The following is a 25,101-nucleotide window of genomic DNA, read 5'->3' as shown; positions in this document are numbered from 1 at the left end:
ATGTATGAACTTTTTTAAAATCCACAAACTTTTTTGAACTCATGAACTTTTTCGAGTTTGTGAAAAAAATACAATGCTTGAATGTTTTTTGAATTCCGCGAACTTTTTCAGGTTTGTGAACCTTTTTAAAATTCATAAACTTTTTTTTGAATGCTACAGTTTTTTGATTTCGTGAACTTTTTTTTGAAACCATGATTTTTCCCGAATTCTTAATTTTTTTAAATGCTTTTTTTTCTTTCAAAAAACATGTTTTCTCAAGAAGTCAACAGACAACCGGTCAACAGTTGACCAGTTAAAACACGACCCGCAAATGTAAAAACCGAGGCGTCTCGATCCAGCGCTCGCGCTTCATGTGTGGGACGGCCCATGAGGGGGTCTGTTACCTTTTGAGGAGGTCTCAGGCAAGGGAGCTCCTAATCGCTGGTTCCGATTCGGCGCCTTAAGCGCCCGTTACAGGTGTTCTCGCAAACGGGCGCACACACACCCTCCGCGCTGGGCCGGCCCATCTGCCTATATGTTTCTTTGTTTTCAAAACGCAAAAAAATGCACCCGCGGTGACTCGAACCGAAGACGTCCTGGTTCAGGTTACTACGCAATAACCACTCCGCCAATCAACCCCACGTGATGACTTTGCTCTATTCCTGTCCTTTCTTCTTGGTAGTCTTCGTTTCCTTTTTCTTTTCCCCCTTTTTTGTATTTCTTTTTTCTTCCTCCTGGATCTACAAACTTTCGGAAAATTCGTGATTTAATTTAAAATAGATGAACTTTTTCTCAAATTTGAACGAAATATTTTATGAACTTTTTTCAAATTTCATGAACTTTTTCAAAATCGATGAACTTTTTTACAAATTCGATGAACTTTTTTTCTACATCTCAGAAAATAGATGAACTTTTGCTTCAGATTCGATGAACTTTTTTGAAATTCTATGAACTGTTTTCAAATTTGATGAACTTTCTTTAATTTGATGAACTTTTTTAAAATCAGGTGAACTTTTTTTCAAATTCTATGAAGTTTTTCCCAGTTTGATGAACTTTTCTTCAAATTCGATGGTCTTTTTTCAAAATGGATGAAATTTTTTCACGAACTTTTTTCAAAATTGATGAACGTTTTTGAGTTTGTGAACTTTTCTTCAAAAATGACGAGTGTTTTCAAATTCACGACATTTTTCAGAATAATTCAAAAATCGAAGTGATATAACAGACGGTATTATGCAAATAAATAGCGCGGCCATGCTGTTCTTATACGGTTGTCGATGTTTTCTGTCACGAATGTCCATTGGGTCTAGTGGTTAGCTAAACTTAGAGAAGAAGGCACCGACCTGAGTTCGAATCCAGGACACGCATAATTTTGCAATTTTCGACCTCGCTGCGATCCTCCTTCATGGGCCGGCCCAACAAGGTGCGGCTGTGTGCGCCAGCGAGCTGTTCGGGCGCATAAGGCGCCGAACAGGAGCTCTCCTCCTAATCACTACTGCAGACTAAACGCACTAACCACTGGACAACGCTCGCTTTGTTGGATACTTAGGAAACGACGCTATTTAAGACGTTAACTTAAATTTGAAAATTACTTGAAAAGTTCATCGATATTGAAAATTGCTCATCAATTTTAAAGAAACATTCACAAAAAATGAAAAAAAATCACAATTTTGAAAAAAGTTCACCAATTTTGAAAAAAATGTTCATCGATTTTGAAAATAAGTTATCAAATTTGAAAAAATTTAACCGATTTAGAAGAAAGTTCAAAAATTTGGAAAAAGATTTACTTTTATCAAAAAAATGTTCCTCGCTTGTTCGATTCTTGGTTGCGCACAATTTTGCGTGCCTTTTTTCAAATTTTTGAACTTTTTCTAAATCGGTTAACTTTTTTCATTTTATTCTTTTTCGTTTTACTTTTATACTGTGTTTTAAGAAAATTGTTTGAATTTCAAAGTTTGTTCATGATTTCAAAAAAAATTCATGAATTTAAAATTTTGTTCACTTTTTAAAAATTGGTTCACAATTTTAAAATTGTTCAACGTATATAAAAAAATGTTCAATATGTATTTAATTTTTGTTCAATGGATAAAGAAAAATTGTTCAATGTGTAGTTAAAAATAGATCAACATATATTACAAAAATGTTCAATGGGTATTTAAAATTTGTGCATCATATATCACAAAAATTTACACTGTGTACTTAAAAGTTGTTCGGCGTATTTTCACAAAAAAGTCAGTGTATGTTTTAAGCGTATATCGCAAAATGTTCAATCAAGTTTTAAAATTTTGTTCGAGAAAACGATATTCTTTTCTTGAAGGAATGATTAAAAGACAAATCTACCGCTGTACATAATACCTACTATTGGGCGCCGCAGTCAAACATACGGTCAGTCCCTAGTGCAGTGGCGAGTAAGTCTGCTGTGTATCGATGTGTCGCGGGTTCCACTCCCGAACGCTGCATTTTTTTCGTGGCATTTCTCTTTTAGGTTCGCTTGTGGGAATGGGCCGGCCCGTTTGGCGCGAATCCTTCAGCGGAAGCTACTCGTTTTGACGCACGCGAGGTCAACTAGGAGGACTCAATGGGAAGGCGTAAAATAGCCACCGTGTCTCGCAAGTTAGCGACCGAGTGGGCTGATCCTATTAGCGCTCTTCAGAGGTGGCGAGGCGGCCAACTTTTTGCTCTGTTTTTTCAATTGATTTTAGAAAACATGAAAAATATTATTTATTTAAGATAAAAGGACTTTTCAATAAAAAAATATATTTTCAAAATTCCAAACAAATTTCGAAATTTATGAATATTTTTGGAAAGTGCGAACATTTTAAAAAAATAAACCTATTAAACACAAACTTTTTAAAAAAATGTAAAAAGTATTATACATGAACATTTCTGTATTTACTATAATTTTTCAATAATCAGAATTTTTTTGAAATTGCAATTATGTTTCTAAAATTTGAACATCTTTTCAAACAGTTTAACATTTTATTAAAAATGTGAACATCTTTTGAAATAATTGAACATTTTGTACAAACAATGAACTTTTTTAAAATACTATCATTTTAAAAATCTATACCTTTAAAAAATATACAAAAACATTTCAATAACATGAAGAATTTCAAAATTTTGGGAACAAAATTGGAAACTGTGAACTTTTTTTAATTGCAGGAACAATTTTAGAAAAATGATAAAAACAAGAAGAAGAAAAAAAAGGAATAAACCATACAAAGAACCTTCTTCCCAAAACCGCTACAAACCGGAGAGGGCCTTACTGGGACCTTGTACAACATGTGCTGGCTAAATGGACTGGCCCAGAAAGGAATCACTATGTGAGTACCTTTTGAGATTCTCCGACAAATAGAGGCACATAGCGTCATATAGGGATTACAGAGGTCGTCACCAAATGATGATGCAAAATCACTAACTAAGGGTTGGCCCTTATAAAGGTCACTCCCTCATCTTCTCAGGTGCTAAAAAGTGGCACATTGCATGTGTGCCACTTGTCTTAACTTGTGAGTTTTTTTTCAGATTCGTTTATCCAAAACGTTTTATCTCTTGAACTATGCGTCCAAATACCGTACCACTTTCACCCTAGGATTTCTCACATCAAGATTTCCAATACTAGACCCCGTGTTAATAGGTTTCAACAAACTTATTTTTGCAAAAATAGGATACCCGAAAACAAGCGGAAACCAAAAAACAATGAATAGCAAAAATGTGAAAACCAAAAAAGCCGGCAACCGAAAAAATGAATACCGAAAGAACCAAAGCCCAGAAGCATGGTTGCGGCTTTCACTTTTTTTGGAAGCATAGGTTGTGCTTTTCCCTTTTTCGGGGGAAGCACATATTGTGCTTCTCGCGAAAGCAGGGGCAATGCTACTATCCTTTACCACACTTGTGCTTCAAAGTAGCACCGTGTTCTTCATATAGAGAGTATCCATAATTTGTCACTTTCATATACTAGTGGGAATTTTACATTATGAGAACTTGATTTGCATATTCTAATGACGGGCTTCCTCAAATTCCCTAGGTCTTCATGAGCAAGTAAGTTGGATATACACCCACTTAGTTTCAGTAGCGAGCTTTCATACACTTATAGTTCTAGTGCATCCGTTGCATGGCAATCCATACTCCTCGCATCGATATCGGTTGAAAGGCCTCTCCATTGCCTAACGATTCGTCGAGTTGATGCGAGACTTACTGATTTTTGTCTTCCCTTATAAATCCCTACCACATTCACTTTGCCATCCAAAGTGCTAAGTCCATGGCTCACGCTCAAATATTGAGTGGAGTTGAAAATGCTGAAGCGAGAAAAAGTATCATACAATTGCTTAGTTTGGCACCGGGGTGCTCATGATTTATACTTTATGCTAGGAAGACCGAGTTGTGCCATGCTTACACGATTAAATGAGTAGGAATAAAATTCATTGACATAGATATTTTGAAGAGTAATGATTATTTTCTCGCATTCTTTTATATTATCATTTCAATATCTATTACATCATCATTTCTCAACATTCATACCTAAAGAATATTACATGATTAAGACATGTTAGGTAGCATTCAACATAAAAAATTCTATTTTTATCATTTACCTACTCGAGGATGAGCAGAAATTAACCTTGGGGATGCTGATACATCTCCAACATATCTATATTTTTTATTATTTCATGCTATTATATTATCAATCTTGTATGCTTTATACATGATTTTATATCATTTTTGGGAACTAACCTATTAACTCAGTGCCAAGTGCGAGTAGTTGTTTTCTGCTTATTTTTGGTTTTATAGAAAATCCTAACAATCGGAGTCCAAACACGATAAAACTTTTTGACGATTTTTTCCTGGACCAAAAGAGGCCCTAGAAGCTTCAGAGGGAGTCCAGACCACAGTCGAGGAGGCAACAAGGTAGGGGAGCGCGCCCTGCCCCCTTATGGGCCCTCTGCTGCTCCATTTACCCAAATTCCTGGCATGTAAATTCCAAATATTTAGGAATCCCTAGAGCAAGGTCTGAACCATTTTTTCTACTGCCGCAAGCCTTTGTTCTTCCGTGATCCCATTTACAGGTTTTTTCCGGTACTCTGCCGGAGGGGGAATCGATCATGGAGGTCATCTTCATTAACCTTGTTGCCTCCATGATGATGCGTGATTAATTCCCACAGGACCTACTGGTCCATAGCAGTAGCTAGATGGCTCTCTCTCTCTCTCTCTCTCTCTCTCTCTCTAATCTACAATACAATGTTCTTTTGCGGTGTGTTTGTTAGGATCCGGTGAATTGTGGGTTTATCATCATATTATTCATTGAAACTAATTGAGTCTTTTCTGAACTTTATTATGTGTGATTTTATAGCCATGTATTTCTCTCTGATCTATCTGTTTAGTTTGGCCAACTAGATTGATTTATCTTTAGAGGGGGGGTGCATGGTAGTAGGTTCAATCTTGCGTTGTCCTCACTCCGTGACAGGAGGAGTAACGAGGCACGTATTTGTATTGTTGCTATTAAGGGTAAAATGATGGTGTTCTAGCATATTATTTGGTCTTACTTTGTCTACATTATGCCATCATGCTCCAAGCATTACTCTCTTTCTTATGAAGTTGATACCTTAAGATGCATGTTGGATAGCGGTCAAGGGGTAGAGTAATGATATGTCTCCAATGTATCTATAATTTTTGCTTGTTCCATGCTGTTATATTATCATTCTTGGATGTTTTACAATCATTTTATAGCAACTTTATATCATTTTTTGGGACTAACCTATTGACATAGTGCCCAGTGCCAGTTGATGTTTTTTCCTTGTTTTTTACTTCATAGAAAATCAATACCAAACGGAGTCCAAACGCAGCGAAACTTTTTGGAGAATTTTTCTAGACCAGAAGACACAAGTTGGGCCAAAGGAGTACCCAAAAGAAGCATGGATCTCTCTTTAGACACATGGATACATGGCAACAAAATAACAGCAGTAACAGACAACAAAATCCTAAGTCCCTGAAAACAGAAACATCACGAAGCCTAGTTTGCATACTTGTGCTAGTCACCACATAGATCACAAAAATACATAGTATACACCTCTGTAAAGATGGCATGACATAGATCAAAACACCTGTAGAGCTCATGCCCATAAGATGCACACATAAATTGCAACAAAAATAACAAATCACCAAGTTCTGATAAGTAACAGCAGTAAACATCATATAGCACTCTTGCACCAGAGATTTGGGCATCAAGATGGACTCAAACGAGCATGGCACAATGGAACAAAATGAAGAGCATCCCATGGCGAACATTTCGATATATTACACGCACGAAACGGGGCAGTATGCGAAGATTTATGATGCAATGAACAGGGTTCCAGAATGTTGGAACTTCGGGACTTAGCAGAAATCGAGAGGGGAAAAAGTCAACCTCTCGGGCAGATCTGGATCGGGCCGGCTTGAGGCTCACCGGAGATGGAGCCGCGGCGGCCGGAGGAGCTCGAGGGAGAGGGAGGAGGCGCCGGACGGGGACGGGGAGGCGGCGGCGGCCGGCGACGGGTGCGGGCGAGCCGGCGACGACGCGGACGGAGGCGACGGCCGCGGTCGGCGGCGGCGGCGGTCGGCGGAGGGCACGGGCGGGGTCCCGCGCGGGGCGGCGGCGGCGAACTGGGCCGCGGGGGCCTGGCGCGGGCCTCGCGGGCCGGCGGCGTACGGGCGGGGGGGGGGGCGCCACATGGCGGCTCGCGGTTGGTCGGGCGCGGCGGCGGGGTTCGTCCGGCGCCGGGCGGACGCGTCTGGCGCGCGGAGGGAGCGGGGCTAGGGTTTGATCTGCGCGAAAATAACGGGGGAATCACCTATTTATAGCTAGAGGGAGCTAGGAGACTCCAAATAGAGTGCGGTTGTAACATCCCAAATTTTCAATTTGGAATGTTCTACATTAGATCATCATTGCATAGCATATTTTATTGCATTTTTGGCAAATCCTCGAAAAATCCTAAGACACTCAAGGACCCTCGGAGAGAGTTGGGGATTTTCTTGACTTTCCTATTTGATTTTTATCAAATAAGGAAACAAGGATTTTGGTTTTAATTATTTTCTCTCCGAAAGATATTTCATATTAAAATAAATGCGAGGAGAAAATATGACTTCTCCACAATAATTGAAATATTGGAGGAAAAATATTAAAATCAAATATTTGATTTTATTCGCAATTTTGTTTGCATTAAAAAAATTGCACGTTCTCAAAACTGCATTTTTGGGCCAAGAAAAATGTTCATCTCGTTCTAATTATTTTAATTAGACGGGGAAAATTTGTCAGAGCATTTTTGGATTTTTATTTATTTTTCTGCGACTATTTTTAGATTCGGCGAATTATTTATATAAAAAAAACGCCGTAGCCCAGCCGCGCGGCCCAACCAGCCTGCGCCTCGTCTCCCTCCTGGAGACCGTGACGGAGACGCCGCCACCGCCCGTGTCCCTCCCGGACTCGTCGCCGCCGCCGCCTTGCCCCCTCCTCCACGGCACCCCCCTCCTTTTATACCCCGAGCCCCCCCCGTCCTTCTCCTCACCCCGCCGCCCGACCCGCACCCGTCCTCGCCGCCAGGAGCCGCCCGCCCCGCCGCCCGAAGGAGGAGCCGCCGGAGCGCCGTACGCCGCCGCCCCGTTCGTCGCCCCCGCCGACGCCCGAACCCCGCCCCCCCTCGCCGCCCTCGCCCGACCCGCCGGAGCTGCCGACAAGGTAGCCGAGCCGCCGCCGCCGTGCCGGTTTTCTTAAAAAAAACCGTTCGTTTTTTTTCTAAACCCTAGTTCGGTTTATTTTTTTTCGGTTTAATGATCTAGTGAACGTTCACCGACCCGTTCGTTTTAACGAACGTGTTCGTCGGATTGACGCTGTTAACGAACGCCGTTCGTTTAATTGTTCGTCAGTTTTCTTTTTTGACGAATTTTCCGCGATTATTCCAGATCGCGATTTCTGATCAGATTTTCGTTTTAGTTTAACTTTTCGCTCGTTTATCGGAATCAGGCAATTCAAGCGCCTAGAGTTTCGTCTCGAAATTCTCTTTCCGTTTAACCTACTCAAATAAGTTTTTGCTACTGTAAAATTTGATTTAGATCCAGATTAGTAAACGAAGCTTGTTTCTTTCGCCGTTTGATTTTCGTTGCTTCGTTTGATTGATTCTTTTGCCAAACCAGAGTTCTTAAGTTGAATTTCTGGTTAGTTCTCTTATTTGAGTTTTACCTGTGCATTAGATGAGTACTTATTGTTTGCTTGTTTGTTTACGATAGAGTACCCGGAGTGCGCCGCTTGCTACTTTGAATCGCTAGGTTTCGCGTATCATCAGCAAGGCAAGTAACACTTTGATCATACCCCTTTACTACCCAGTTTTGTTGCATTAGATCAACCCTCAGACATTGCATGGTTAGGATCTTATTAAATTGTGGGTATTGGGAAGTAGTTGAGGTAGTACCTATCACCTGTTTTATTATCAAACCCTTGGGAGTTACTTCTACGTTGCTTATATTGCTATGCTATGCTTGTAGACGTGGATTGGGTTTGAGAGATATCCATGACAGTTGTGAGATTGTTAATATATGGTTAAACTTAAGGTGGAAACAAAAATCACAGCTGGGTGGATTGAGGTACCTGGGTATTCCAGGATTGCCTGTTTTCTTTTGGACCGCTACCCAGGTTCAAAGGGATCAGGAGATTATTCATGCTAGAAACTTCCGTGTGCAGCCACAAGCTATTATGGGCTCTAGCATAGTTGATTAAGTTGTATGAACTCTTACAGTGGTAGACTAGCAGATGTAGGGGATGTAGGTGTACCGGTCTACCCATCGTAAGGTGCTAACGCTTCTGAAAGACTGTGTCTCGGTTATCCGTTTCTCAAACACCATGTAGTGCGAGAAATCCAACGGAGGAGATCGAGTCTTGTGGGGAAAAGTGCGCAAACCTCTGCAGAGTGTACAATCTAATCATGGTTAGCCGTGTCCCCGGTTATGGACATCTTGAGTATCTAGTACTTGGATTATCATGTGAATCTCATCATGTTACTTTAATTAATTTTGTTGGGTTAATGATGATACTTAATTGGGATTGAGATGCTGTCAACCATCTCAATGTTTAACAACCACCATGATAGTTAAATAAAATTCATTCCTTTGCAGTAGGGAAAAAACTGGCTTTTCGCAAAACTGTAACCATAGAGCTTTCTACCAGCCATATATGCATGTAGTATAGCATTATTATGTTCATTACTCTCTATGTGTTACATTGCCAGCATATTCCATGTGCTGACCCGTTTCCGGGCTGCAACGTTTCATGTTGCAGACTTTTCAGACGACGAGTAAGGTGCCTTAGGTCGTGGTCTTATACTCAGTGATGCCGTTGGAGTTGATGGACTCACTATTCTTCCAAGTCTTCCGCTGTTATCGTATTAGATGGCCTTAAGCCATATTTATCATACTTATTCTCTTTTGAGATATTCGTTGTAATAAGTGTGTGATTGCTACTCTGTTATAAATCCTCCATTTGTACTGTGCGTGTCAGCATTACTGATCCAGGGATGACACTGGTGCACAGCAGCACAAACTGTTTGAGGTCTGGTCGCTACAAAGGTGGTATCAGAGCACACGTTGACTGTAGGACACAACCACTAAGCTTAAACCCTAGAACACTACTCTCTTCTCATTTCTGACTCCTCTCCACTTTTTACTCTTTTAGGAATGGCGAATGCAAGGAACAAGTTCATGCAACCAGATGAAGATACACCTTTTGGACGACACTTGAAGGAAGTCACTAAGTACCTGAACATTGGAATACCAAGCTTCACCGGAACCTACAACGCCACACTACCAGAAGAGGAGCGCTGGAGGATTCAAGTTCAAATACTAGGAAGGACATTTACGCCAGTCACTGAGCCTATAAAATTTTCTTTTGAAGCACCAACCTGGAGTTTAGGGAAGAGCATGGCAGCCCACATCTCTATGGGACGCATCGGAGACGTCTACCACAGGGAGCTTAAGGATACTATTTATCAGATTTGTGGACGTCGAGACGAGCAATGGGAGATGATCAGCACCAAGAAGGATGGATCAATTGCAGCTTTCATCCAGGAGCAAAACCAGCACATTCGTCGCCAGGAGAACCAGATGTGCTCAGACATGATAGATCTGAAGAAGGCATTGACCAAGATCACGGAGTTGGAGGAAGAACTCAAGGCTACACGCGAGGATTATATGGAGGAAATCGTCACACTAGTAGGGAAGAATGATGACCTGGAGAAGAAGATTGGAGTATTCGTGGGAAATCCAGCATCAAAAGGAGAAGATGATGAATGCGCTTGCCCGGATAACTACATCATCATCGACGATACCAACTCGGAACCAAGTGAAGATGACTTTGTTGATGAAGCTGGAGCAGATATCATGGAGTCTTCGACTGATCAAAATTTCTAGTAGACCACCATATCAGTAGTAGTATTCCCCCATGTATATAGTATAGTCCGAGCACTTTTGTAACGCTAGTTAGATCGATTGTATGCCTTGTTTGATTTGATTGAGTGATATTGATTGTGTTTGTCTCATGAGCATATGGGTAGCGTTTTCTCTCTAGACTTCATTCTATTCTAAATTCTCATCTTTTCTAAACCTATCAGATGCCTCCGAGACGCGACACCGGATTTGTTTTCCCACCGGAGATCACTCAGTTGATTCAGCAGCAGAATGCCCTGATGCAAGTGTTAGTACAGAACCAAGGCAACAACAACAACAACCCACCATCACCACCTGTTGATCACTTAGCCCGTTTCTTGAGGCTAAATCCGCCGGTGTTTTCCAGCAGCACCGAGCCGATTGTTGCAGATGATTGGCTCCGCAAAGTTGGAAGGGAGTTGACCACTGCAGGATGCACAGATGCGGAGAGAGTGCGTTTTGCCGCACATCAACTTGATGGACCCGCAACATCATGGTGGGAGAATTACACAGCCACACACCCTATTGACACCGTCACATGGGAACAGTTTCAGCAAGCTTTCCGTACTGCCCATGTTTCAGCAGGAGCTATGGCTATGAAGAAGCATGAATTTCGCAACCTACGCCAAGGAGGACGTACCGTAGGCCAGTATGTGGAGGATTTCAGTAAGTTAGCACGTTATGCTCCAGATGACGTTGCTACAGATGCAGCCAAGCAGGAGAAGTTTCTGGAAGGACTGAATGATGAGCTGAGCATGCAGTTGATGGTAGCAACCTTCAACAACTACCAGGAGTTGGTAGATAGAGCTCTCATGATTGAAGGGAAGCAATAACAGATTGAAAACCGTAAGAGGAAGTATGGACAAGGGAAGTATAATTCTGGAGCTCAGCAGAAGCCACGTTTTACCCCGAAATCGGGAGGACAGTTTCAGCATACACATGGAGGAGGTAGTTCGCACAACCATAATGGCTCCAAGAATGGTAATGGGAACGGAGGAAGCAACGGACAGAACCGTACCAACCCTTCAACCCCAGCTAAGAGAGACCTAAGCCAAGTCACTTGCTTTAAGTGCCAGAAGACTGGACATTATGCCAATGAATGTCCTGAAGCCCAAAATGGTAATGGAAATGGAAGCTCTGGGAAGAAGCCGAACCCTTTCAACAAAGGACATGTGAACCACGTTTACGTGGAGGAGGTTGAAGCACAGCTTGATGCAGTAATAGGTAAGTTTTTGGTTAAGTTATTTACTGCACTCGTTCTTTTCGATACTGGTGCATCGCATTCATACATATCAAGGGGATTTGTGGATAAGTATAAACTGCCCACCAAGGTTCTTAAAACACCTATGTTAGTAAGTTCACCAGGAGCAGAGTATATGACAAGCCAAGGATGTTTTTAGATGCCATTGGCCATAGGTAGGCATGTTTTCCCCTCAGACTTGATAATCTTGAGGTCACAAGGTTTGGATGTAATTTTGGGTATGGATTGGCTATCGATGTACGGAGGAAACATCGTTTGCGCCAGTAAGACGATTTCTCTTACCATCCCAGAAGGAAGAAGGATTAAGTATGTATCCCGGCATATGCCGAAGAGGACTCAGGTGAATTCCTTATCAGGAGTTGTACAGGAGGAAGTACCAGTGGTGAAGGATTACTCGGATGTATTTCCAGAAGAGTTGCCAGGCATGCCACCAGATAGAGACATTGAGTTTCTGATTGAACTTTTGCCAGGCACAGGACCAATATCTAAGAGACCGTACAGGATGCCCGCAAAAGATTTGGAGGAAATTAAGAAGCAGATTAAGGAGTTACTGGATAAAGGCTATATTCGCCCAAGTTCGTCACCTTGGGGATCACCAGTACTTCTAGTGGAGAAGAAAGATGGATCGTTGAGGATGGTTGTTGATTATCGAGGATTGAACGAAGTGACCATCAAGAACAAGTACCCACTGCCGATGATCAATGATTTGTTTGACTGCTTACAAGGAGCTAAGGTATTTTCCAAGATCGATCTACGATCAGGATACCATCAGTTGAAGATTCGAGAGCAGGATATACCTAAGACGGCTTTTACCACCAGGTATGGGCTGTATGAGTATACTGTTATGTCATTTGGTCTGACTAATGCACCTGCCTATTTCATGAACCTAATGAACAAAGTGTTTATGGAGTTTTTGGATAAGTTCGTCGTGGTGTTCATTGATGATATTTTGGTCTACTCAAAGAATGAAGAGGACCATAAGGAGCATTTGCGTTTGGTACTTGAGAAACTCAGAGAACATCAGTTATACGCCAAATTCAGCAAGTGTGAGTTTTGGCTGAAGGAAGTTGGATTCCTCGGACATGTTATATCCGGAGAAGGAATAGCAGTAGACCCCGCCAAAGTTGACACAGTAACAAGTTGGGAATCACCCACGTCAGTTGGAGAGATCCGGAGTTTTCTTGGACGTGCAGGATACTACCGGAGGTTCATTGAGAATTTCTCAAAGATTGCAAAACCCATGACTGAGCTATTGAAGAAAGACACCAAATTCAATTGGACTGAGGAATGTGAAGCTAGTTTCCAAGAGTTGAAGAAACATTTGGTTACATCACCACTGTTGATTCTACTAGACCAACGCAAGGATTATGAAGTTTATTGTGACGCTTCACGTCGAGGACTTGGAGCAGTGCTTATGCAGGAAGGAAGAGTTGTTTCATATGCTTCACGACAACTTAAACCCCATGAGAAGAATTATGCCACGCATGATTTGGAATTAGCAGCCATAGTGCATGCGTTGAAGACATGGAGACATTTTCTCATCGGAAACCATTGTGAGGTGTACACGGATCACAAGAGTTTGAAGTACATTTTCACGCAGAAGGAGTTGAATCTCAGGCAGAGGAGATGGCTGGAGCTCATTAAGGACTATGATATGAGATTGCATTATCACCCAGGGAAGGCTAACGTAGTAGCAGATGCGTTGAGCCGCAAGAGCCATGTCAACACACTCATGACCGGAGAGTTACCGAAAGTATTAGCCGAGGATCTTCGCGAGCTATGTTTGGAGATAGTTCCAAGAGGATATTTAGCAACATTGGAGATTCAGTCTACTTTGATGGAAAAGATCAGAGAAGCTCAGAAGACAGACAAGGAAATTAACGATATAAAGGAAAGGATGAGCAAAGGAAAAGCCAAGGGATTTCGTGAGGATGAGCATGATACCTTATGGTTTGAGGACCGCGTTTATGTGCCCAATGATCCGGAGATCAGGAAGTTGATCTTGCAAGAGGCCCATGATTCACCGTATTCGATTCACCCAGGAAATACCAAGATGTATTTGGATTTGAAGGATACTTTCTGGTGGACCAGAATGAAGAAGGATATTGCGGAGTATGTAGCAGTTTGTGATGTATGTCAGAGAGTGAAGGCAGAACATCAGAAGCCAGCAGGATTGCTACAGCCATTGCCGATACCCGAATGGAAGTGGGATAAACTAGGCATGGATTTTATCACGGGATTGCCCAGGACTCATTCAGGCTATGACTCAATATGGGTTGTAGTCGATCGTTTGACGAAAGTAGCTCATTTCATTCCAGTGAAGACCACTTACACCAGTGCTAAGTTGGCAAAGATATACATGACCAGAATCGTATGTTTGCATGGAGTTCCGAGGACCATTGTATCAGATAGAGGAACCCAGTTCATCTCGAAGTTTTGTAATCAGTTACATGAAACTTTGGGAACCAGGCTAGAATTCAGTACATCCTTCCATCCACAGACAGATGGACAGACCGAGAGAGTCAATCAGATTTTGGAAGACATGTTGAGAGCTTGTGCGCTAGATTATGGATCAAGTTGGGACGACAATTTGCCATATGCAGAGTTTTCTTACAACAACAGTTATCAAACCAGTTTGAAGATGGCCCCTTTCGAAGCTTTATACGGAAGGAGGTGTAGAACACCATTGTTATGGGACGAAGTTGGAGACCGTCAGTTGTTTGGACCAGATTTGATTAAAGAGTCTGAACAGAAAGTGAGGTTGATTTGCGATAGGCTCAAGGTAGCCCAGTCCAGGCAGAAGAGTTATGCGGATTCTAAACGTAAGGAGACAGTTCACGAAGTCGGAGACAGAGTTTATCTTCGAGTATCACCACTTCGAGGAGTGAAGCGCTTTGGAGTTAAGGGAAAGTTAGCGCCACGTTTTATCGGACCATACAGAGTTTTGGAGCGTATGTGAGAAGTTGCTTACAAGCTGGAATTGCCTGAAGGATTCTCAGGAGTTCATGGTGTATTTCACGTTTCCCAGTTGAAGAAGTGCCACGCAGAGATGGCTGAGATACTACTGAGAGATACAGTGCCACTAGAAGCGATTCAGTTGGAAAGTGATTTGACCTATGAGGAGAAACCAGTTAAGATTCTTGAGTATGCCAGCCGAGTCACCCGCAGCAAGGTTATCAAGTTCTGCAAAGTTCAGTGGAGTCACCACACTGAGGATGAAGCCACCTGGGAGCGAGAGGAAGATCTACGGAAGAACCACTCTCACCTATTTTCTAGCCAACCCGAATCTCGAGGGCGAGATTCATCTTAAGGGGGTAGGTTTGTAACATCCCAAATTTTCAATTTGGAATGTTATACATTAGATCATCATTGCATAGCATATTTTATTGCATTTTTGGCAAATCCTGGAAAAATCCTAAGCAACTCAAGGACCCTCGGAGAGAGTTGGGGATTTTCTTGACTTTCCTATTTGATTTTTATAAAATAAGGAAACAAGGATTTTGGTTTTAATTATTTTCTCTCCGAAAGATATTTCATACTAAAATAAATGAGAGGAGAAAATATGACTTCTCCAAAATAATTGAAATATTGGAGGAAAAATATTAAAATCAAATATTTGATTTTATTCGGATTTTATTTGCAATTTTGTTTGCATTAAAAAAAATTGCACGTTCTCAAAACTGCATTTTTGGGCCAAGAAAAATGTTCATCTCGTTCTAATTATTTTAATTAGACGGGGAAATTTTGTTTTAGCATTTTTGGATTTTTATTTATTTTTCTGCGATTATTTTTAGATTCGGTGAATTATTTATAAAAAAACGCTGAGCGCCGACTGGGCCGTAGCCCAGCCCGCGCGGCCCAACCAGCCCGCGCCTCGTCTCCCTCCTGGAGACCAAGACGGAGACGCCGCCGCCGCCCGTGTCCCTCCCGGACTCGTTGCCGCCGCCGCCTTGCCCCCTCCTCCACGGCACACCCCTCCTTTTATACCCCGACCCCCCCGTCCTTCTCCTCACCCTGCCGCCCCGACCCGCACCCGTCCCCGCCGCCAGGAGCCGCCCGCCCCGCCGCCCGAAGGAGGAGCCGCCGTACGCCGCCCCGTTCGTCGCCCCCGCCGACGCCCGAACCCTGCCGCCCCTCGCCGCCCTCGCCCGACCCGCCGGAGCCCCGCCGGAGCTGCCGACAAGGTAGCCGTGCCGCCGCCGTGCCGGTTTTCTTTAAAAAAAAACCGTTCGTTTTTTTCTAAACCCTAGTTCGGTTTTTTTTCGGTTTAATGATCTAGTGAACGTTCACCAACCTGTTCGTTTTAACGAACGTGTTCGTCGGATTGACGCTGTTAACGAACGTCCGTTCGTTTAATTGTTCGTCAGTTTTCTTTTTCGACGAATTTTCCGCGATTATTCCAGATCGCGATTTCTGATCAGATTTTCGTTTTAGTTTAACTTTTCGCTCATTTATCGGAATCAGGCGATTCAAGCGCCTAGAGTTTCGTCTCGAAATTCTCTTTCCGTTTAACCTACTCAAACAAGTTTTTGCTGCTGTAAAATTTAATTTAGATCCATATTAGTAAACGAAGCTTGTTTCTTTCGCCGTTTGATTTTCGTTGCTTCGTTTGATTGATTCTTTTTCCAAACCAGAGTTCTTAAGTTCAATTTCTGGTAGTTCTCTTATTTGAGTTTTACCTGTGCATTAGATGAGTACTTATTGTTTGCTTGTTTGTTTACGATAGAGTACCCGGAGTGCGCCGCTTGCTACTTCGAATCGCTAGGTTTCGCGGATCATCAGCAATTCAAGTAACACTTTGATCATACCCCTTTACTACCCAGTTTTGTTGCATTAGATCAACCCTCAAACATTGCATGGTTAGGATCTAATTAAATTGTGGGTATTGGGAAGTAGTTGAGGTAGTACCTATCACCTGTTTTATTATCAAACCCTTGGGAGTTACTTCTACGTTGCTTATATTGCTATGCTATGCTTGTAGACGTGGATTGGGTTTGAGAGATATCCATGACAGTTGTGAGATTGTTAATATATGGTTAAACTTAAGGTGGCAACTAAAACTCACATCTGGGTGGATTGAGGTACCTGGGTATTCCAGGATTGCCTGTTTTCTTTTGGACCGCCACCCAGGTTCAAAGGGATCATGAGATTATTCATGCTAGAAACTTCCGTGTGCAGCCACAAGCTATTATGGGCTCTAGCATAGTTGATTAAGTTGTGTGAACTCTTATAGTGGTAGACTAGCAGATGTAGGGGATGTAGGTGTACCGGTCTACCCATCGTAAGGTGCTAACGCTTCTGAAAGACTGTGTCTCGGTCATCCGTTTCTCAAACACCATGTGGTGCGAGAAATCCAACGGAGGAGATCGAGTCTTGTGGGGAAAAGTGCGCAAACCTCTGAAGAGTGTACAATCTAATCATGAGCCGTGTCCCCGGTTATGGACATCTTGAGTATCTAGTACTTGGATTATCATGTGAATCTCATCATGTTACTTTAATTAATTTTGTTGGGTTAATGATGATACTTAATTGGGATTGAGATGCTGTCAACCATCTCAATGTTTAACAACCACCATGATAGTTAAATAAAATTTATCCCTTTGCAGTAGGGAAAAAAACTGGCTTTTCGCAAAACTGTAACCGTAGAGCTTTCTACCAGCCATATATGCATGTAGTATAGCATTATTATGTTCATTACTCTCTATGTGTTACATTGCCAGCATATTCCATGTGCTGACCCGTTTCCGGGCTGCAACGTTTCATGTTGCAGACTTTTCAGACGATGAGTAAGGTGCCTTAGGTCGTGGTCTTATACTCAGTGATGCCGTTGGAGTTGATGGACTCACTATTCTTCCAAGTCTTCCGCTGTTATCGTATTAGATGGCCTTAAGCCATATTTATCATACTTATTCTCTTTTGAGATATTCGTTGTAATAAGTGTGTGATTGCTACTCTGTTATAAATCCTCCATTTGTACTGTGCGTGTCAGCATTACTGATCCAGGGATGACACTGGTGCACAGCAGCACAGACTGTTTGAGGTCTGGTCGCTACAGCGGTTTTCGCCCACACGATCGTGATCGGATGACCGAGAGCATGGAGGGGACTTAGATGGGTTATTGGGCTGTTTGGAGGGGGGTTTTGCTGCAACACACAAAAGTACTTTGCGGTTACCCGGTTAACCGTTGGAGCATCAAACGACCTCCAAATGGAACGAAACTTGACAGGTGGTCTACCGGTGGTATACCAAGGCCACTTGACAAACCTCGGTCCATTCCGAGAATGTTTAACACCCGCTCACGAAAAGAGACAAGAGGGGTGCGCCGGTGCATGTGGGAGTGTCGGATTGCAAAACGGACAACGGGGAAAATGCTCGGATGCATAAGACGAACACGTATGCAAATGCAATGCACATGATGACATGATATGAGATGCATGACATGAACAAAATGCAAAACGAAAGACAAAACCCAACCACGGAGGGAATATCATAACACATAGCCGAAAATGGCAAGAGTTGGAGTTACAATTATGGAAAGTTACATCCGGGGTGTTACAGTGTGCAGGTACTGTTTACATAGTGTTGCTTGGTTCTCCTACTGGATTGATACCTTGGTTTCATAACTGAGGGAAATACCTACCGTAGCTGTGCTGCATCATCCCTTTCTCTTTGGGGAAATACCGACGTAGTTTCAAGCGACATCAAAAGGAATTTCTGGCGCCGTTGCCAGGGAGACATCATCAACATCTATCAGGTTCCTAATCAAAAATCTCATCTCCTTGCAATTTACATTATTTGCCATTTTCCTCTCGTTTTCATCTCCCCCACTTCACAAAAATTTGCCGTTTTATTCTCCTTCTTTTTCGTTCGCCGTTTTCTCGTCAGATCTATCCTTTTGTGTGCAATCATTTTTGCATAGTCACGATGACTCAAGAAAATACAAAGTTGTGTGATTTTTCCAATACCAATAATATTGATTTTATTAGCACTCCGATTGCTCCTCCCGCCGCTAGTGCGGAGTCTTGCGATATTAATGCCGCTTTGTGGAATCTTGTCATGAAAGATCAATTTTCCGGTACTCCTAATGAGGATGTTGCGTCCCATCTTAACACATTCGTAGAATTATGCAATATGCAAAAGAAAAAAAGATGTGGACAATTATATTGTGAAGTTGAAATTATTTATGTTTTCTTTGCGAGATCGTGCAAAATTTTGGTTTTCTTCTTTGCCTCGCAATAGTACCGATTATTGGGATAAGTGCAAAGATGCTTTTATTACTAAGTATTTTCCGTCCACGAAAATTATCTCCCTTAGAACTCAAATCATGAATTTTAAGCAACTTCAGCATGAACATGTTGCACAATCTTAGGGAAAGAATGAAGTTGATGTTAAGAAATTGTCCTACTCATGGTTTAAATCTTTGGATGATCATACCAATTTTTTATGCAGGATTGAATTTTGTTTCTAGAAATATTTTAGATTCCGCCACGGGTGGTACTTTTATGGAAATCACTTTGGGTGAAGCCACTAAATTTCTTGATAATATCATGACAAATTATTCACAATGCCATACCGAAAGAGCACCTACTAGTAAAAAAGTTAATTCGGTTGAAGAAATTTGTACTTTGAGTGAAAAATTGATGCTCTTATGAAATTGGCTGCTAATAAAAGTGCTCCTATTCATCTTAATGATGTGCCTTAGTCAACTTTGATTGAACAAAATAGTGATTTCATAGATGTGAATTTTGTCTCGCGAAACAATTTTCATAACAATGGTTATAGAGGTAATTTTAATCCTAGGCCTTTCCCGGGAAATTCCTCTAATCATTATGGTAATTACTATGGTAATACTTCATTCAATAATAATAGGAACACCTCTGATCTTGAGAATAATATTATATAATTTATCAATGCTCAAAAAGCTTTCAATACTACGATAGAAGAAAAGCTGAATAAGATCGATGATCTGTCTAGAAGCATTGATAGAATTTCTCAAGACGTAGAAAATCTCAAGTTGAAAATTTTTGTACCCAAGGTTGAAGAATCAATTAAAGCTATATATGTTTCTATGGATGAAAGTAAGAAAAGAACCGCTATGTTTGGAGCTAAAAGAGAATTTTTGGGAAGAGCGTTTTCTACGGATTGCTTTCATAAAAATGATGAAGACCTTAAAGTGACTGGTGTTTCTTCTATTGATTCCTTGTTTAGTAAAATTAAAATTGATGATAAAGGGACTGAAGAAGAGTTAACTTTAGCTAGAAGGCATCCCTATAATTCGGAGGGTGAAAATCTTGTTGAAAAAATTGATAAAAGTGGGTTTGGAGAGGTCAAAACTTTAACTAGTGATGTGCCCACCCTTTTGGATTACAAAGAATTTAATTATCATAATTGCTCTTTGATTGATTGTATTTCTTTGTTGCAATCCATGATAGATTCACCCCATGCTTATGAACAAAATAAAGCTTTTACTAAACATATCGCAGATGCCATGATGAAAGCTTTAGAAAAAAAGTTGGAATTAGAGATTTTAATTCCTAGGAAATTACATGATGAATGGGAACCTACTATCAAAGTCAAGATTAAAAATATGAGTGTTTTGCTTTATGTGATTTGGGTGCTAGTGTTTCCACAATTCCGAAATCTTTATGTGATGTGCTTGGTCTTACCGATACTGAAGAATGTTCTCTTAACATGCACTTGGCGGATTCTACTATTAAAAAGCCTATCGGAAGAATTAATAATGTTATTATTCTTGCAAATAGGAATTATGTTCCCATAGATTTTATTGTTCTTGATATTGGTTGCAATCCGTCTTGTCCAATTATACTTGGTAGACCGTTTTTACGCACTAAAGGTGTCGTGATTGATATGAAAGAAGGCAATATTAAATTTCAATTTCCACTAAGGAAGGGCATGGAACACTTCCCTAGAACAAGAATTAGGCCACCATATGAATCAATAATGAGGTCATCTTATGGATCTAGAACCAAAGATGACAATATTTAGATCTATGCATTATGCCTAGCTAGGGGCATAAAACGATAGCGCTTGTTGGCAGGCAACCCAATGAATAAATTTTATTTTTACCTTTTTATTTCTGTTCTTGAATGTTTGCACAATTATGCTACTGTTATGATTGTGTTTTTATGTTTTAGTTAGTGTTTGTGCCAAGTAAAGCCTTTGGGATCATGTTGGGTGATAGTTGATTTGATCTTGTTGAAAAACAGAAACTTTGTGGGCCAGTAATAGAATTGTTTAAAAGTACAAAATCGTGATAAAATTTTGAATTTTTTACACAAGATTGATATGCAAATTTCCTACGTTGTCCTAATTTTTCAGAATTTTTGGAGTTACAGAAGTATTCGAAGTTTTTGGATTGGTACAGACTGTTCTGTTTTTGACAAATCCTGTTTTCGTTGCATTGTGTGCTTATTTTGATGAATCTGTGGGTTGTATCGAGGGGTATGAGCCATAGAAAAGTTGTAATACAGTATATATAATGCAAATAATAAAATATGAATGGGTTTGCAACAGTTCTTAGAGTGGTGATTTGCTTCCTTATACTAACGGATCTCACAAAGGTTTTGTTGAGTTTTGTGTGATTCAAGTTTTCAAGTTTTGGGTGAGATCACGATGGATGAAGGAATTATGAGTAAGAAGAGCCTAAGCTTGGGGATGCCCATGGCACCCCAAGATAATATTCAAGGAGAAACAAACAACTAAGCTTGGGGATGCCCCTGAAGGCATCCCCTCTTTCTTCTACGACCATCGGTATTTTACTTGGAGCTATATTATTATTCGTCACATATCATGAGTTTTGCTTGGAGCGTCTTGTATTATATGAGTCTTTGCTTGTTTTGCCTTTTGTTTTGTTTCAAGTATCCTTGCCGAACACATCTATTTGAGAGAGCCAAAATTATGCTATGATTTGTTAGAATTACTCTATGTGCTTCACTTAAATTTTTTGAACTATGGAATTGCTCTAGTGCTTCACTTATATCTTTTTGAGCACGGTGTGCTTTAATATTTTTTGAAGAAATGCTCTCATGATTCACATAAATTTATTTGAGAGTTAGTAAAATTTTGAAGAAATTCTCTTGCTTCACTTATATTATTTTGAGAGACGGAAAATTTTACACTCGTGTTCTTCACTTAGAATTATTTGAGCTATCAAAAGCAACATATGAAATTAGTCCCAAAGTGATAGATATTCAAGATGGATAAAATAAAAACTTTCATGAAGATCATTGGAAAAAATAAACTTGATTCTTTGTAATAATTTTGAGATATGATGATAGTGATATGTGAGTCATGTTGGTGAGTAATTATGCTTTAGTAAGAATATTGGTGTTAAGGTTTGTGATTCCCTATGTAAGCACAAAAGTCAATAGTTGTGCAATGAAATTATATCCTACTTGTGGTGCATTATTCGTTGTTAGTTATGCTTAATGCTCGCATATGTGATTTTTCATTTCTTGGTTGGTTGCTTCTCAATCTTTGGCTAGCCTCCACTTGTACTAAGTAGAAATACTACTTGTGCATCCAAAACCCTTTAACCCTGTTTTGCCATATGAGTCCACCATACCTACCTATATGCGGTATTCCTGTGCTGTTCTAAGCAAATTTGTATGTGCCATCTCTAATTTTCAAAATAAAATTTCCCTTTTGTGTGCTCGTACCACTCATGAAGCGGCAGGGGTGGCCAATATTTTCCATGCTAGATGTGTTATTCTCAAGATATGTGTTTATTCACTTGTCATTGCACGAGAGTGTGGCGGTAATAGGGATTCCCAGTCCCGAAATGAAAAAGAAATTTACTTTATGTTGTCAAATAATAAATTCCTTGGAAAGTGTTGGTATGGAAGGCACCCGTGGATACGTCTAGCCATGGATTGTAAAAGAATGGTGCAAAAAGGAGTAAACTTTATTTTCTGTTTGGGATCCGCCTATGATATACCTAGCATGGAAGGTGTTTGGAATTACTCGGTCGTTTTCATTGACGGGAAAAGTATGCCTCTCAAAAAAAATTCTCTCTCAATTTAAGCTTTGAGCTCTGGCACCTCTACAAATCCCTACTTCCCTCTGTGAAGGGCCCATCTGTTGGTGCAATATCTTCCTACCTTATGTTTTGGAGATTGTTGACAGAAACAGGTATGGACTAATGTGTTTGCTAGTGCACACAGAGAGAAAAGTCCATACACAATCCAAGAGAATGCTGTCTCCGATGCTGAGAACGAGCTGTATCTGTTAAAGTGATAGAGTCATGAAGATTAATGTGAAGAAATCGACCCCTCAAAAGTTTTCTGCTATAGCCAAGCTTTCTGTTTCGATATCGTTGTCTGAAGAAAATGACTGCAGCGATTGAAGTCGGAGACTAAATGAAGACGTAGTATTCATTGAGTTTTTCTTCTTTGAGTCTTTTGAGTCATAGGACCTCCGTACTATTAAGAGGGGTATAGGTTCTCGATGCTTAGATCTACTATGATGCTTAGCTGCAACCTATGAAAGATGCGAGAGAAATCTCTTTGTGCTCCGAGTAAATACTTGCCAGCAAGGGACTGTGATCTTCTTCGCTGCAAGAGATTTGCCTCGAACCAAGGAGTTAGCATTTCTTGCTCGCAAGAAATGTTACTGTTGTGCTCAAATCCGACCATTGGAATCGTGTCATTCGGCCATTGGCTGAGGCCGATGTCCAATTTGGTCATTTCCCATCTCGGAAGGTTGCGGCTATAAATATCCACCCCTCTCCAATGATATCCATTGGCTGCTCCACTTGAGATTTCCGAGAAGATTGATTTGAGCAACCCCTCTCTGAGTGATTTGAGTTTAAGATCCACCGAGAGAAAACCAAGAGCCCAAACTTAGACAGTGGTTTAGCATCACAGCAGTTCTGAGTGAGAGTTCTTGTACTATTACTCTTGAGAGCTGCACACTCTCTAGACGGATAGGTTTGGCTTCGAGTGTTGAAGATTCGTTGTCTTCACCGAGCCTGATATTCAGCAAACAAGAGTGATTGTGGTCTACGAAGGTCGACCGAAGGTTTGGGGATCGCCGACAAGGATCTACCACGAGTGAAATCAACGTGAGTCTGATCAGCTCCGTGTTGAAGGAGAATAGGGTGAAGAGAGTTTATCTTCCGTGTTAAGTCACAGCCCCTCCAACCAGACGTAGCCCTTTGGCAGAAGGGTGAACTGGTCTACCAAATCTCTTGTCCCCATCGAGCACCACTGGTTATATCTTCTCTACTGCAATTCATTCAGTAGTTTTCATTCGTGCTCAGTGCCATTAGATTTTTTATCATTGTTCTGTTCTGAGTCATTCATCATGTGTTGTAAAATCAATTCCTTTCATTATCCTGATCTTCTTTCCTTCATCATTAGTCTGTATCCTTGTTATACTGTGTAACTTGATAATTGCATTTTCTTAAGTATTCGTAATGTTTGTTTCATTCTGTTACACCTATTTGCTTGTTGCATAACTCTCATCGTAGTTAAAACCTTTATCCATTAAGCTCGCTCTATTGTAAATGCTTTTCTGGAGGAATATGCCTCTGACGAAGAACTCTGATTTACTGCATTTTTCTGAATACTCATTTCTGTTGCGGTGTTTGGAATAAGTTTCAAAGCTTTCGAAAGAAAATTTGAATCTCCCATTCACCCCCTCTGGTTGATATACTCTTGGTCCTAACAATTGGTATCGGAGCGGGTACTCCCTGTCTCTGTTTATTAAAGGTCTAACGTCCTTGGAGTTTTGAGTATGTCACTTGTAGGTAGATCCTCGCACTCTGAAAGGTTTCCCATCTTCGATGGAAATGACTATTTGTACTAGAAGAAAAGAATGAGAATCAAAATTCAAGCCGTCAACTATGATCTATGGCAGATTGTGGAAGAAGGCTACACCATTCAGCACTAAAACAATCTGTCCTCTGATGATAAGGAAAATCTGCAGTTTGATGCTCAAGCGAAAGATATCATATGTCGCAGTCTATCAAAAGACATATTTCTTCGGTTTCACAGGCTTAACACTGCAAAGAAAATGTGGGATGCTCTTAATAGTGCTCATGTAGATCTTGTTGCCCGAGTAGATCCTCACACCATAATGCTTCAGGCTATGTTCACTGGATTTAGAAGCCTGCACAAGGAAAGCGTTATGGAACTCACTGATTGATTGACAAACATTGTTGAAAGGCTGCATCAACTAGGAGTAGCTGATATCACTGATTGAGATGTAGTCAACAAGCTTCTGAGTGCTCTTGACGAATCCTTTGATCTTATTGTGTCTGAAATAAAACAAAGACCTAACTATGAAGAGCTGCACTATGTTGAGGTCATGACGTTGTTGTTAGTTCACGAAGAAAAGATGGAGCTGGAAAATGCAAATCAAGAATCTTCTTCGGAAAGTGATGAAGAAATTTTCTCACACTA

Source organism: Triticum aestivum, chromosome 4D (assembly GCF_018294505.1).
Source record: "Triticum aestivum cultivar Chinese Spring chromosome 4D, IWGSC CS RefSeq v2.1, whole genome shotgun sequence".
NCBI lineage: Eukaryota > Viridiplantae > Streptophyta > Magnoliopsida > Poales > Poaceae > Triticum > Triticum aestivum.
The sequence above is the reverse complement of the archived record's forward strand: the minus strand, read 5'-3'. Positions refer to the sequence as shown.